Here is a 16,804-nt window from a genome sequence, read left to right as displayed (position 1 = left end):
GCAAACACTTTGCCCAAGTATATTTGGTTGCAAAGCACAAACAAGTTTTCCAACAGAGGAAAAGCCAGCGGGAAGCGGCGAAGAAGGCATCCAGGAAAACGATGAAAATATTATGAAGCAGGGCTGGATTCGAAAGGGAAATATGATACCGGTTACGATATTTTGTATTATTCTTTTAATAACAATTATTTAAGATTTTAATGATTTACATTTTGCAAATTATGGTATACGTTTAATGTTAACTTAAGCTTAATAAATCTTTAATAAACCATTCGGTTAAATAATGTTCTAACAAAGTATGCTACAAAAATGGTGATTTGATATTGACACTTTATTACTTTACAAGCCCATAAGTAGGCAACACTTTTTTTCGGCGACTTTAACTAAACGTAAACGTATACATGTTAACATTATGAAACTATTAAGTGTTAACAATTGCAATTGAATAAATGGAACTATGTCACCCATAATTTTCGTATGACTTTTCTATACGCTCCTGCAAAGAAATTTAGGCAAAGTGGAATTTATTTGCCTTTTGCTTCGATGAGTGCCAAAGGCAACTTCCAAAATGCTGATGACGAATTGCAAATGTCCATGCTCTGCGTATATCCTCACATACATGCATACATATACATAAAGGCAGGATATCCATCGCCCGTCATTGAAATAATAAGCCGGTTGCCACAGGAAGGCGAAAATTACCACTGTCAAAGTTACACAAAGGTCAAATGGAACATTATGGCTTTATTTTGCGCCTAATAAATCTCATTATGTCATTATATGCTACTCCCCCAACCGCCTCCCGAAAATAACAACAAAAAAGGCCGCAGGATGAGGTGGTAAGGTGTGTGTGTGCGTGTTTGCCTGCGTGTGGGGTGTGCGTGTGGTGAGAAGGTGAAAGACAATAAGAAAGAGAAACAGAAGAAGAAGAACAACTACAACTACAACAAAGGAAACTGACTATAGGCGAACGACATGCCAATCAGTAATCAATCCTCAGGACCCCACCAAAAACAATTTGCAGAGGCATAGCAATAACAAGAGCAACAACAACGACGGACAAGTGAGAGACCACACGACGGTACTGTAAACAAATTGGAAAGAGATGAACATACATAACTGCGCAATATGGCGTCAGCAGAGAGAGAGAGCTGGTGAGAGAGGGAGCACTTAAGAGCGCAAAAGCAAGAGCGAAAAGCCGCCATTAAAGAAATGCCGCTCAGAGAGCGCTTGTGTATGTGCATGGGAATGCCTGTGTGTGCGCCTTTCGAGGCCTATGTATGTGTAGAAAATGCCGCAGGGTTGTCATGTTGGGCCAAAAATAAAACAATTAAAGCTTATTTGTCAGTATCCTGATAGCTATGTTAATTTTAAATATTCTAAAGATAACTTACAAATAGGGAATATATTTTTTAATAGCTTTAACAACCCTTCTGTGAAAACATCCACACTCAAATAATATTATTACATTATCAACACATACCTGACAACCCTGCTCGTTGCTAGCCAACTCTCGCCTCTCAATTTATGCGCGTTTGTACGCGTTGCTCCTTCGCTTCGTTCGGACAGCACGGATAAAACGCTGTCGCCAAACAAAAACATAAAAAAACACTGAGCGGATCAGGTTCTATCTGTAATTAAACAAAAACAACAATCCAAAAAAAAAACAAACAAGGATTTAAATCAGTTGAAAAAAGTAAGCAAAGTCGCTCCACAGTGTATTCTTCATCATGTGCATTCAATTTAATTCAACAACAATAAAAAGTGTTGTTGCCCTCTCGCTCTCTGGCGTATCGCGTATCTGTGTGCGTGCCTTAGTGTTTCGTCGCGTTTCAAGCAATTAACCCAAAGCAGCGTAGAAATGCCAAAAACGCATTAAAAATTATTACTCGTAGCTGTCTGTCATTCACATCAGCAACAAAAAGAAGAAGAGTAACAACAACAACAAGAAGGAGAAGAGCGACAATCATACACAAGTGCTATTTGCCGCTACTCATAAAACAAATTACCCACTTGGGCCTGACTTGTGCGTGCGTGTGTGTGTGAAAAGAGCAGCGTAATCATCATCACCAAAAAAAAGAAATACTACTAAAAAGTAGTAGTAAAAAAAGAAAGGAAAAGGAGAGGAACCAAAATGAGAGTGTGGCACAGGCAATATGTTGCTGGCAATAACAACAACAGCAAATAGTACCGGAATAAAATTACTATACAGCCACTGTGTGTGTGTGAGTGCTGCCCTTCCTTTCGCTCACGCTCGCTCTCTCGCTCACTCCCGCTTTGTATGTGCAAAGCTTTTTTTATGTTTCGCACAAACATTGCGGTAAAAGAACGCCGACAAACGACGAACTCGTCGTCGCTTTGTCGCTCTCGCCAATTTCCGCGCGTGTGCAAGGTGAAGTCGCGACGCGTCAGTCCGTCGGTCCTTTAGTCTCTTTCTGTCTCTTTCGCCCGCTCTCTCTCTGTCGCTTTGTCGTGCAACAACTCCCCCGTGTATTTTTTTTATGCCCCAAGCTCTGTTCACTGCCTCTCTATCAATGTATGTGCACTTGTATGTGTGCGGTGGAGCAGCTTCTGTTCTGCCAAATACATATGTACATGCAGAGAGAAGGCAACAGAGCTTGGACACGCGTTCTCTCTCTTTAGCCCTCCCTCGCCTTACTCAAAGTGCCGTTTTTTCGTGTATTTGTAGAGAAAAAAAGAAGAAAAAAAAACAACAACTAACCTCATAAAAAAGTTCATACATTTGTCGCAAAAAAAAAAAAAAATAGAAAAGAAAAGCAAATGCAAAAAGTGTCAAAGTGAAAAACAAGAAGAAGCAGCAGAAGAATCCAGCAGAATCAGTGGAAAGCAGAAGGAAAAGCCAAGTTTGACTCTATCTCTTTCTCGCTCTTACATAAATGGAAAATAATTCCTGAGATTGCGCTGCTAGGAAAATTTTGCGGATTTACATTTTACCTTCCGTTAGCTGGGGAGCTGGGAGTTTGGGAGTTTCTTTTGTGGATTATTACGCCCTCTCGCGTGCTCTCTCGTTCTCCACCCACCACTCCCTTACCACTCACTGTGGGTGCGAGCAGGCCAGCAAGCTAAGGAATCATCACCTGCCCACCGCCCATTGCCGCCCAACCCCCGCACCCAATCTTCATCTTGGATGCTGTCTATAAATCGGGAACGAGCATATCCAGAGCAGAAATTGCGACTATTTTGGATTTATAAAAAGGTAAATATTTCATAAAGTATTAGTTCAAAACAATAATACATTTACTTGATATAATTATTATTTATTTAAATTATATTTTTTTTCTTAAAATATATTATTATTACATTAAATTGATTCATAATTTTGAAAAAAGCATACAATAAATAATGAATTAATTTAAAAGTTCCTTCGGATTAAAATAAATTTAAAATATATTAACTTCGATAACAAACTTCCTATTCTAATGTATTTACGTAAAAATAGCAATAAAATACCCATTGTAAATCTTACATATGTATCTTAGAGATACTTCACAGTTTCTCTCTCGCTCGCGCAGCAGAGATAGAGATAGCGACAAATAGAGAGAGAGAGAGAGAGAGATATAGAAAGAGAGAACAGCGCGAGCCTAAATTGATTTCCAGTTTGATTAATTACCGCTTGCCACTTACCGCTGCCGCATTTTACACAAGTATTTCATGTACACACACAAACAAACATTTTTTTTCCGAGTTAATGCCAATTAAGGCGTTTCAATCTAAGCCGATTTGTAATTAAATGGAGTTTTTTGATGTTATTTCGGGCGATTAGAAAATTGACAGGCCTGGTGTGTGTTTTTTATGTTACCTTTTTGAGATTTATTGAAGTGGATTTAATTTGGGTTTTTGTTTGGCACCAATGAATTGGAATTTCGTTTTGCAAGCGTAATGTGGGAAGACAAGCGGAATTCGCGGGTCATCAAGGGGGTGTGGTGGGGCTTGGGAATCGGAATCGGAGTCCAAATGGAAATGCGAATTGGAATCACGCTCGCTTAATGAAGCCTGCGGCGACGCGTCAAGCGAACCGAATAGCAAACAGCGAAAACGGCGAACGAGCAGCCGAACGATGAGCAATAAACAAAGCAAGGCGATGGGTAATGGGTGGGGGTGGTGGTGCTGATGGGCGCACGGGCAGAGGGGGAGACACTGGGCGTGTTTTGCATTTATGAAAATGAATGTCGCGTGTGTGTGTGGGTTTTTGGCCAGAACGCCTGATAAATTCAAGTAGGTAAAACAGTGAATAAAGTAAATTGAATCAAAAATTTTTTGTAATGTAATATTTAACAATATTCAGAGCACTAAATAAGAAAAAGTGAATTAAATTTTGAAGTTTACAGTTTTGTTTTTTGATATTTAGTGAATATATTATATATATTATATATTTTGTTAAGAAACATATAGAAAATTGTAGTTTTACTCAAGTGTATGTGACTAGCACCGACATTATTCTGCGCTTTTTTTATCTCTCTCCTACGAACTTCCATATATTTAATTTTTTTTTGCTATTCTGAGTAAATTTAAATTCTCAACTAATTCCGGAAGCAAAATCTTCACCGCCTTATCTCAAGTTTATTTAAATTCAAGTTTATATCTCGCGCAGAGAGCGTTGTCGATTTGGTTTTCGTTTCGTTTGCTCGTTTTTTTTCTTTAATTAAGTAAACATTGCAGACGCATTTCGGGTAAACATCCCAAAAGTGTTTATTTTAACAACTGTTTAGTCATAAATGCATAGATACACTTACCGATACAGCTACAGCTACAGCTACGCACACGCATATACAATTAAGCGACTATTAGACAGCGCTCTCTTGGCCCGGCCATAACATTAAAATATTTTACACAAATGGTCGGGCCAACAAAGTAAACCACAGAAAGTGGCAAACAGAAGGGTGTGAGGAGGGGGGAGGGCAAGTTTGCCGGGGGAAGCTGGCTTCCAGTGGCGCACACAATCGTGACGCCAACTTAGTTACGGTCATTAGCACCAGCGTCGAGCGAGCCAAACTGAACCGAGCTTGTGTGTAAAACTGCATGCACATAGATATGGAAACGAACCGGGGAACATGCCAGCATACCCATTCCTACATACATAATAATTTGTCACACTGTGCGCCGGTAAAAGTTGCCAGCAAAGTCAGCAAGATAGCCAAGCCAAACCGTCAAATACAGTTAAGATTCGGGCAAGAGAACTTCAAAGAGTCGCAAGCCAACTAAGCTGGGAGCTTTGGTTAGATTTTAACCTAAAAACTTTCCTACGCCTTTTATAACAACTTGCTTTCTTAGCTGTACAACTTTGAAAAAAAAAATATTTGAGCTTTAAAACCCAAGGTCTAAAAGCCATAACACGGAATATTTAAATTGTGCCTCAAATATTAAAATTGGTACCTTTCTTTTTAATGTATTTACACACATGGCAAGAAAGTTTGCTGTTATAAATCGATGTGATGGTGACTATGTATAAATCGTTAAGGTTGGTAAAATTCGTCAAAGATATATATATTGGCTTATAGCCGTGCACACTAGCGTTGTCCCACTGTAACCGCAACTACCGCAGATGGCGGCCAGCAATTGCAGCCAACAGCCACGTTAACCGACTTTGGTCGTCGCATTTGCTAAGAGCCCGGACGTAATTGCTCGTTGCTCCCCGGCTCTTTCCTTCGCCCTCTCCTCCTACGGCAAATGTGTCAATTGGCTGACAAAATATTATACGAATATAATTACAGTGTTCATAATTTGTAGCATGTGCCGGCGTTGTTACTGCTTTTGCTGTGCTTTGTATATATTATTTGTGTTCTCTCGATTTTAGCCAGAAGCAGCATAGGCAAGCAAAGCAATCTGGCATTGGCCCGTGTGCAGACATTTATTTGTCCATTTGTCAGGGGGCCAAACAAAATGCCAGAGCCCCCGACTACTGTTGCCCCACCCAACGGCACGATTAGACTTAATTGATTTGTTCAATTTTCATAAAACGCCCGACAGTGACAAACGTTTGTTCGTTTGCTCGTTTGTTAGTCGGTTCGTTTCCGCCCCCGCCCGTCTGACTTTCCGCCTGTCTAACTGCCTATCTGTCCGCCCATGCGAATTAGCAGCCCGCTCGAAGTTTGCAATTTCAATTTCAATTCCAGCAATGTGAAAATGGATTATATTTCGTATTCTCTGCATTGACAACCGACCGTCAAGGGAATACTCAAATTGAAGTCATTTTAATTTCACGGAATTCAAATGAAATTGATTCTGTTTATTAAGTTTACAAAAAATAATACACTCTCAAATACAATAAAGGAATTATTTTGATTAGAAATTAGTCAAGATTATATATTTTATTGATATTGAGCACAAGCTTTAACTGAATTTAAATTTGTATCTCTCGTTGATAATAACACTTAGTAAAATAGCTGCATACAGTTATTATACGTTTATGACAAACTAAAACACGAGTTAATTCTGTGATTTATTTGCGTTAAATTTCATTAAGATAAGATAACTAAAATTATTCCATACTTTATAGAACATAAGATAAGTAAATCAAAACAAAAATCAACTGGTTGTTATCGACGATATGAGTAAGAAATTTTTAGAAATTTAAACCAATCTCAATAAATCATAGACTATAGCTCAAACTATAGTTTTCTGACTCATTTAAGATTGAATAACTGAAATAATCACTGTTTTTTAAATGACAAATTTAAATGATTACTGTAATATTTTATAATAATTTACTTATTATATTTTAATGATGTTTTTTGAGAACCATTTTAAATTGAGCTACTTTTATAAAAGCCAGAGCGACCAAAAACTCAAATAACTTAAAACGAATATTAATATAAAACAAATTTGAATAAATTGTATATGCGTTCATCTAAATCCATTTGCTGTCATCGACGACAATAGCGAAAAATGTTTGCACCACTAAATCAAGGGAAACGGACCATAAATAAGCAATTCGAACTATTAAAAAATTGCATTAAATTTGCCAAATACAAAAATTTCAAATCAGCTAAAAACAAGGGCAGCCGTCGACGGGGGTCGTTCGGAGGCTAATAACAAATAGCCGGCAATCAACAAGAGCGTCATTAAAAAAGCAAATTTCTGAACACGCTAAACACATGTAGGAAGGCAGGAACAACAACAACAGGGGCACGAAAGCGTTCACCGTTCACTAGATAATGTGGGCCAGCTACAACAACTACAAAAAGTACAAAAACAACATCTGACGATGCAGAGGCAAAAACCGAGAGATACACAAATATACAAAAACTTAATTCCCATCACGAGAAACGAAGCAAATTGATTGTGATGATGTTTTTCAAATTGACTCTGGTCCGGGGGGCTGCATGCATATATGTACATATATTGTGTATCCGTGAGATACAGTATCTATGAGCCTGGGTGCCGCCTGCCAGCGGGTGTCGGATCGCGCAGTCAGCCATGTAAATGAATGCTTTTGATAATTAATTTATGCTGCCAGCCACAGGGCGGCCCGAACATGCAGATAAATTATAATATATATTCACACACACAAACACAACACACACGCACAACCAATAACAATTTGCATATTTTTTTTGTGGATGAGCGAGCAGAGGCCAAAAATGAAACAAAATGAAAGCTCAATAAAAAACCACATTTAATGTCATTTAAACAAGTTTAATTTTATGCACATTTTTGTATTTATTTCTTGCCGTGCGAATAACTCAATTTAAACCGTGAACAGGCGCAGAATCATCAGGGGGCTGTAGAAATTCAATAAATAAGAACAATTAATTATAACGTGTAAATATAGCAATATCACATTGCGATAATCTCAATTAATATTTATTTTTTATGACACGGAATAAATAAAACGAAAATCAAACAATTACTGATAAGCAGCCGCCACAGGCAAAAACAACAAAAAGGGGGAAAAAAACTGAAATTCCACTAGTCTTCAAATGTCCATTCAAATATTTCATAATTACAAAATGTATGCTGAATTTCTGCTAAAATAACTTATCAGACAACTATGCATTGTTTTTCTTTATAGATGAAATGACATTAATATGGTTTATTATTTAAAAACAATAATATCGAATTAAGTATGAATTGTATAAACCTAATTATTTCGGAAATATATTTTATAAAGTGACGAGATAATTGTTATTTCTGTTTGATGTTCATTAATCCATGACTTTAAAATGTTTATTTTTTTATTCTTATTTCTTTTTTGTAAGATTTGAACAAATTTATAATAAAAAAACCTTTTGAAAAGTCCTAATGTTTTTTTTTTCATTAAAAGCGTAGTTAACCCGTGCTAATTGAACGCACATACAAAAAATGTCTCGCATTTTGATAAACGAGCTAAAGTTTCCATAACAACAGCTAGGAAAAAACGTGTGTAGATTTTGACTTGTTTATGTCTTATCTGAGTTGATATGTTGTTAAGTTGTTTTTTTAGACACACACGCGCCGACAATTTTGTGGCCAAAAATAGCAAAAAATCGAATGGGCGTCAACTAAATTTAGTTGTGAAACCGTATCAAAATTCCGGCGCCTACGAAACTTAAGCATCTCACTTAGTTTCGCTTGAATCTTTCATCTTCTACCCACAATCCGTGCCGAAAGGCATTAAATAATATGTATCTATTGGTCATGCAAAGGTTTTTCAGATGTTTTTCGTGTGTCCCATAAAACTCACTTTGTTTATTTGCCTAGCGGCTGATTTTTTTGTTATTTTGCTCGTTTTTCTCACCATGAAAGGCAGCGGGGGGAATGGGGAATGTCTCTGAGGCTCGTAGTCCATCAAGCGAGCTGGCTCGTTTTGGCGAGTTTATTTGTTTGACTGGCGCGTCGACTTCGACTCAGTTTATTTCTTCGTTTTTTGTGTCGGTCTCTTTTTTTTTTTTTAAATACCAGCTAAGCATTTGCAACCACCAACAACAATGAGAGCGCCTGCTGAGTCCAATGCTACTGAAGCTTTAACTGCTTCCTCTGTCGGCTGCCCCTGCTCCTGCTCCCTCATATTTATTTTGATATCTTTTATGATTCTTTATTTGGCGGCTTTAGCTTCCCCGCAACGCAAATGAAACTCGCAGCGAGGTTTTTTTTTTTTTTTTTTTTGTTGATTTATTTTCTGTGTGCACCTCCACCTCCACTACCGCCACCACTCATCTTTTTTGCCCCCTCGCCGTTTGGGGAAAATGTAAATAATCAAGCCAAGGGAGAAGGCAACTTTATGGTGAAGATGGATGGCTGGCTGCGGCAAGGGCTCTCGACTTGAATATTGCTTCTCCATTTTGACCGCACAAAAGAGGAAAATTGTATAGAAATATGAGGATAGTTAGCCAGGATTTCAAAAGTTATAGGAAAAGTACTTAAGAGCTGTGAAATTTGGTCAAATTAAATACACATTAAAGTCAATACTTTGATTGAAATAAAGTACAAATACTTCAATAGCAGATGTTTAAGATGATTACCATAAATGGTAGGTACTTAAATTATTTATTTTGCTAGTCTTATTTAAAGCATTCTCTCAGTTTATATACTCCTCTAGAGGAATAAAACAATACACTTCCAGCTAAAAAAACTCGCCGCTTGTCAGCTTTCTGGTCATAAAAATGTTGCCAAATATATTTTTGTGTGTGCTTTTATAAGTTTATTTTTTCTTTATTAATTTTATTGTATGCCCACGTTTATTTTTTTCTGCTAATAATTTAATTTTTTTCTTTTTTTTTGTTCGGTTCATTACAAAAGTTTCGCCGCAACGATATTTCATGTTTATTAATGGGGGCTTGTCTTTTGTAAATTGTTTAATTTTCTGCGATTTTTTCTGTGTAATTTACGTAGATTGCCTTTTGTATGCGGCATGATTATCGTCTATGCACATATAGATGGATTGATGTATATAATAGTCATTATCCATATGATTATAATGGACATTTGCGTGATAATTGTGGGTATCGAGAAAAAATAAGATAACTCCCTGTCTCTTTCCATCATTAAATTGCTTAATATGGCAGCCTGCAGACGATTTCTGTTTTTGGTTTTTTTATGCCTTTTTATCGGTTTGTTGCTTTGTGGTTGCAATAAATAATTATCATAATGTATAGGCATGCAACAATAATTACGAACTTGAATGTTGGAAAAGGTAGGAGGGGGTAACAAATTAGTTGCATTTCAATTGGCATAAACTCAACCAGCAGCTGTGGCTCACTTCTAACTGATTAAGTCCAGTGGTTGAGGTATGAAAACTGGCTGAATTCCATAGACTTGCTCCATTGACAGGCGGTATCCGTTGGATACACACACTTAGCACTCTTGGCTTTATTAATGATCGGCAATTGATTTCATTTTTCCAACTTCCAGTTTTTTGCTAAGCGCTAAAAGAAACGATCGCAAGATAAACAGCAGTCAGCCCCACTCTCCATCTTCTTCTTTTCCCAGATTAATGAAGCTGGCATAAATCATGGAAAATGTTAAACACAAAAAAAAAGAAGGAGAACAAGAAAAAAAGAATGCAGACTCCAACTCAGGCAACTTTGCATATTTTAACAAAATTTATTTGGAGGCATGTCAATTTCGCACTTGATTGCAGGCAGTAAATCAATAAAAGGAAAAAATCTGCCACAAAACGGCGAATAACTTAAACTTTGTTAAAGCAAAAACTCTAATTTTAAACTTTAAAATAGCGTCGAAAAGAAAAGCACACCCATGAAAATAAATGCTATAGAAATATTAATTAACAAAAATTGCAATCTTAAAACATTAATGTTAATACTCACATTAAAAAAAAACGTTTTAAATGTGCAGTAATTACAAATTTAACTATCTCTGCTAAAAGTAATGGCTGTTTTTTTTTTACTTTTAACTCACCGTTTTTTTTATGGTGTGCGTTTGTGTAATAAATCGCGTGCCGTTTTAACACTTTGACGTGCACAATTGAAAATTGCGAAATGGCTTTTTGCTTGTTGCACTCTGCGCTGTTGCCCGTTTCCCTCCGCCTAACTGAAAAAGCAAATTAGCTGCAACATTTTTCTTTTCCTTTTGCATTTAGCAAAGTGAGAAGAAACACTTGAGGCAAAGCCAAGCAAAACGAATCGAGAAAACGAAACCGAACAATGCCAAAAAGGCTGCGAAAACAGACACCTTAACTCTTGTGTTATTTTGTTTGCTCGTTTTTTATTTTCGTTGTTTTTTTTTTTTGTTTTTTTTTTTGCTTGTTTGTTTGCCAATTGCAATCGGCTTTTAGTTATACTTGTTTACAAAGCTCAGTGCAGCAGGGGAAAATGTGAAGAATGAATACAAAGCAATTTGCAAATAAGTTGAACAAATATTTTTTCATTAAACTCGTTTATCCATCAGCATTTTTTGAACTTCTCGGTGATCTGTATCTGTATACAGAGTACACTTTGTATTTGTTATTCTGTGAAAGCAAATAAAATACATTTTCTATCTGTCTATCTCATTTCGCACTAATAAATTTACAGACTGCCACACGAGAAACGGCAAATTGCTGCCACAAATGGGAGCAGCAGCTGCCATCGAAAATTACACTGCAAATATACTAAATAATATTCAGATAATCAAAAAATTTTATGTAAAAAAGAAGAAAGCAAAAAAAAGCAAGTACTTAGAAATTCCTGACTTAACTAAACCATCAATTTTAAATATTTATATCTACAGAATTTTAAAAACTATCAACTTTTTACACACAGATAAGAAATTGTTCAAAACATTTTTATATGAGTTGAGCTAATTTTGCTTACTGGTTTGAGATTTTTCAACCTAAAAGGATTGACTTGAAGTGTATTTATGTGCAAAACGAGATTAGGTTTAATGAAAACGACCGCTTGGGCAGCTGACTCCGACGGTGTTAATTTTTCCGTCTTTTTTCGTGGCTGTTGCAACTGTTTGCTTACCACCACCCGGCAGCTCCATAAAAACGCTGAGAAATTTGTTGCATGCTGCGTGCGTGCAGCCCAACTAGCTAAACTTGCAACTTGTTTCACAGCATGCCACGAACTTATGCATTGCCCCCTATTTTCTCCCCTGCTCAACACTTAACCGAATTAGTTTCAATTGCACATTTTTCAAATGCCTCGTGGAAGTTTTTTTTTTGTTCAAGTCGACTCGAACAAAGCCAAAAACCAAACCAGTTAACAACGAAAGCAACTTGTCTTGGATTTGCCTCGATCCGAAGCGATTTCTTTCTCTGTCGCGGATCGGATTACAATTTGTTGGTCAAGTGGAGAATGTGGCGCGTTGAAGTTTGCCTGCAATTAATCACCATGCAATCGCCAATTATACGATTCCAGTTTGTTCACAGTTTTTGTTTAGCATTTAATGCACTTTTAATGGCATTGAAAATGTTTCCTGTTTTTACGATGCCTAATTAATCCCAAATGCTCGAAGTGTAGAGCACAAAAGCTTCATTTGCATACGAAAGAATCGCTCTGAATGGAGAAATAAACGGGTTCCTTGTATCTATAAATCTTAAAGTGATCTTTTGTAGCGCTGAATATACTTAAATGTAAAATAATACCTTACTATATTTTATTTTGAATTTTTTTCCCATTTCATACCAATTAACTAACATTCGTCAAACAATAAAGTGCCCAAAAATTCCGCAAGGCAATCCAAGTTTTCGAAAATTAAGCGACGGAAATGTAAAGATTAATTGATCTGAAACATACAAATAACTTAGCTCTTAAGCCGGGGATATATACAAATAAATACGTATTTAAAATGTTATAAACTTTTGCGGTTCAGTCCTACAAATGTTTCCCTTCACACTCTTTTTGCATTTAGTCTGGGCTTTGCTTTCTTGGCCAAAGTTTTCAGCCAAGTCCGGAGCCACTGGAGTTGAGTTTCTGGCTTTGAGGAGGGGAGTATTGGAGGACTGGAGCATTGGAGCATTGGAGTATTGGAGGAGACGTGACAAGGCAAGGGCTCTATACTGAGCACAGTTCCCCATAAAACTTGCAACTCTGCAAGGAGCAACTTCTCCGCGATGAGGAGAAAAATGGGGAAGGAGTGGAAACTTTGTCGTTTATATTTCGCTTCCCATTTGCCAGTCCTCTTGCTGTGTTGCATCCACTTTTTGTTTAATATTAATGTTTACCCCCACTCCTCGGATGTTTTTCTGTTTTTCTGTTTTTTATTTTTTGCTTTTGTTTGTTCTGTATTTCATGCCACGTTCTTGGGTTGTTCTGTGCAAAAAATAATTCTCTTGTTCTTGCTTGAAGTTTTGTTCTTCCTTTTTTTTTTCTTGTCGAGTTTCTTTTTCAATCCAACTCCCCTGGCATTCTATCTAAAACCCCCACCCCCTCCTCCCCCTTGGTCCAAATTGTTTGTGCTTGCTCATGCGAAATGTTTTTGCTGGTTTTGAGCGAGTGTGTTTTCAGTTGCCCGCTTCTTTTATTAATTCTTGCCTCATTTTCGTGAACATAAAATGCGGATTGTATTTGTTAATTCATTATTTTTCCCGCTGTGTTCGTTCTGCGCTTTTCCGCGAAGTGACCGCATTTCCCCAACGCTAAAATATTTATTTTTTTTATACATACATACGTCGATCTTGTTAAACGGTTTATTTTTTTCTTTGAAAAACTTTTATGGAATTTAAGGAAGTTTAACAAAAAAAAGTTGGTTTTCATTGTGGGTCTTGAAGAAAATATTTTTTTCCTGTATATTTGAACTTGAGATGTTTTATTATTAACACCATTAATTTGGTAGTAAAAATTATATTATAGAGATATGAAAAATATTTGCTCCTATAAAAATATAGATAAAGATCAAAATCTTTTTTGCGACTCCCAAAATAATATAGTTAAAAAAATTTGACCGTTAAATACGCTTAATATAACGCTCAAATCTGTGGTCAAGAAGAGTGAGGCAGCCCAAAACGATGAATAAGTGGGGGAAGGTGGTTGAAGGAGCGCCGGATGCCGCACAAAAAGGCAGAAAAAAAGGGAGAAAAGCCGAGAAGAGGGAAAAAATAAAGGTGAAGTGGTATTAAATTTCATATGCGTCGTTGCTCTTTGGCTCAATGTCTTGTAGCCTATTATCTGATGGGTAGAGCTGGGGAATCTGGGGAACTGGGGAACTGAGGAACTGAGGAATTGAGGGGCAAAAAAGAACACTTAAGCCTGAAATTGGCAGCTATTCGCCTTGGCTCCTCTGTCCGCTTCGTTTTCTTTTATTTTTTCTTTTTTATCGCTCTTCTCTTCGCTCTCCTCTGGCCCGACATCTACTTATGTCGACTTGTTATTGTTCGACATAATGGCAAAATATTGTATTGCCAACATTTTTTCTCCCTGCTCCGTCTTTGGCTTCTTCTCCTTCGTTAGCTCCTCTTGCTGCTTCTCTTTTTCTCGTTTTGTTTTTTTTTTTTTTTTTTTTTTTTTTTTTATACTCTTGCAGTGAGCATTACTATTTTGATTGGATATCATCCTTCATATATTTTAAGGTGTAAAAAGGTACTGTCTTTTTTTAAAAAGATATTAACTAGAAATCTTTCTTATAATGATTTTTTTATACATACAAAATTGTGAACAAAAAAGATTTTTACGATTTTTTAAAGCAGAGTCACTGTCATATATATGTGGATGGATAAATTTGACTTTTAGGTACATATGTAAAGAGCATAAAAACTTTGTCTTGCCACAGCTTGGCTTACTTCATCATTGTTTTTTCTATGTGCTTTGCTCTGTTTGGCCTCAAAGTTGGCTAGAAGAGGAATGGCGAGGGGGCCCAGATACTGAACGAGAGCTCACTTGACAAATGACTGGAGTAGAACTAGAGTGAGGCACGGAATAAGACCACCAAACGCCCGCGCTGCCTGCCCCTTTTACCCAACACGCCATCGAACGAACAATAGCAATAAAGTGCGTTAACTTTTTGGCAGACAATAGATTTCATTTCTGGCACAGACCAAAATGGTTATCCCAGCCAACAGTTACCAATTCCATACACAATGGGTCCCCGAAGGGGGCGAGTGTGTGCAGAATTGTTTTATTATTGCCCTCAGGCATTTCGAATTGAATGCATGAGTGGGTGCCAGTGCCCCTCGTTCGGTACGTACTTATAGTGTATATATATCGCCCTCGCCTCCCTGTCTCGTGTGTCAGCTGTGAATGGACGTGATATGACCACTACTTTGTGCTTTTTTTTTGGGGGGACTAACCCTAGGTTAGGAATCGATTTCCTTTTATAACAAAATTTCATGGAAAGTGGCCACTGATTTGGCACACCACCGGTACGTGAACTTTTCACAAAAGTAAATTGGAAAAGTTATGCGTACCGATCATATTTTCTTATATTTTCTTTGGAAATATAAAACGGCATTATTTTCAACAAGCATATTGAATGTATGTATGTTGCACTTGAATTTCTTACCTTTTTCGACTTATTGAACATTTGTTCTAGACCACAAGTTAAACCTAAAAAGGCTTAGATTAAACAGAAATAGAAATTGGATACAAAAAACTGAAAAGTTTTATGAATATGATGAAAACAAGTTTCATAATCGGTTTATTCTGTTAAAATACAAATTGAATTTAAACGTTGTACTCTAGTTTAATAACTTAAAGTACTTTTTGAGTTATTTTTTCTATGTAAGCATAATATTTCCCCCCTGGTCGCTTTTCGCCTAAAGAATTTAAGGCAATGGGTTTATGAAACGAGCAGAGGAGCAGTTTTCCGTGCCATAGTGCACCGCAATCGGTTTTATGTGAGCCGCGCCTTAGTCCTTCTACATATATATTTTCCTCTACCCTTTCACAATTCCCCATAGCTAGTGGCTCCCCGGCTTGCTATTGTTTGCAGTTTGAATGTTTAATACTTGTATGCTGCTTGGCACGTTGCCCTACTCCCTCTCCTTCGCTTTTTTCTGTCCCACTCTGTCTAATATGCCGGCGCTTTGTCCTAACCACACAACAAACTGACTGCCACGCCCCCAAATCCAAAATAACCCGCCTCCTTTTGGGTCTCGTGTTGCATTTTGCAACTTGCTGATCATTTTACACACTTACGAGTTGCTGTAGACTCTTAATATGCTTTCAGATATGCATCAGCAATACACAAGAAAAATTATAGAATTTTAGAAATTCTTAAAATATTCACACTTAATATTAAAACCATTACGGATCCTAAGTAGAAACTATATAATTTTAAAACTAACATTAAATTTTAAAACCATTTAATGTTTAAAACAAAAACATTTAAGCAATATTTATGAGAAGAATATGTAGATTTTATAATAATTTCTCAGTGTGAGGGAAACTATATTAGTGAGTATCTGTGTGAGCAACTGAAGACGTTGCCAACATCGTCGTCATCGTTGTTGTTGTCACTTCACCTCCTTTCCCTCTGATGCCTTTTTGCCAGCTCGTGTATTTGTGCATTGAACTGGAAATGCGCTACAAGACCCCGTCGGACCCCCAATTCCCCGCAAAAGTCCCCACGGTAACCCCCTCTTGGCCCAGTAATCGCCTGGCCAGCCAGAACGGCGCAGCGCACAATTTGCATGCCAAACAGGCAACGGAGAACAGCAGTACAGTAAAACAAACAGCCGAGGATAAGAAAATAGTATTCTTTTATATACTAGCCACTGAATTATGAACGTGATTTATGGGTTATTAAGGGAAAAGCTTATGATATTTATTTAAATATTCTATAGAAAATAAAAGTTGTTAAATATATTACTAACTTTTATTTAACAACAGTAATTGCCAAGGAATATGTAATGTTCTTTAAACTGAAATATTTGTTAAAAAATATTCGAATCGAGAACAATTTAGGAAAATGAGACCCCAATTAAAAT

General features: G+C 36.9%; 2 protein-coding genes across 2 annotated transcripts in view; both read left to right on the top strand.

The window, feature by feature from the left end:
* The first annotated feature begins 3,128 nt into the window (after positions 1–3,128).
* The window catches only part of LOC108148543 (mucin-19), an 84,177-nt gene continuing 70,501 nt past the window's right edge, over positions 3,129–16,804 (top strand). Inside the window, 1 exon segment of the mRNA XM_041707272.1 lies at positions 3,129–3,217. The gene's annotated coding sequence lies outside the window, so the exon portion shown is untranslated.
* Positions 3,134–16,804, top strand: part of LOC108138631 (protein GSKIP homolog) — a 55,475-nt gene continuing 41,804 nt past the window's right edge. The window contains exon 1 of the mRNA XM_017260951.2: positions 3,134–3,217. The gene's annotated coding sequence lies outside the window, so the exon portion shown is untranslated. The remainder of the gene's footprint in view (positions 3,218–16,804) is intronic.

The sequence above is a fragment of the Drosophila elegans genome, unplaced genomic scaffold (assembly GCF_018152505.1).
Source record: "Drosophila elegans isolate 14027-0461.03 unplaced genomic scaffold, ASM1815250v1 contig_183, whole genome shotgun sequence".
Lineage (NCBI taxonomy): Eukaryota > Metazoa > Arthropoda > Insecta > Diptera > Drosophilidae > Drosophila > Drosophila elegans.
This window is presented reverse-complemented; position numbering and strand designations above follow the sequence as displayed.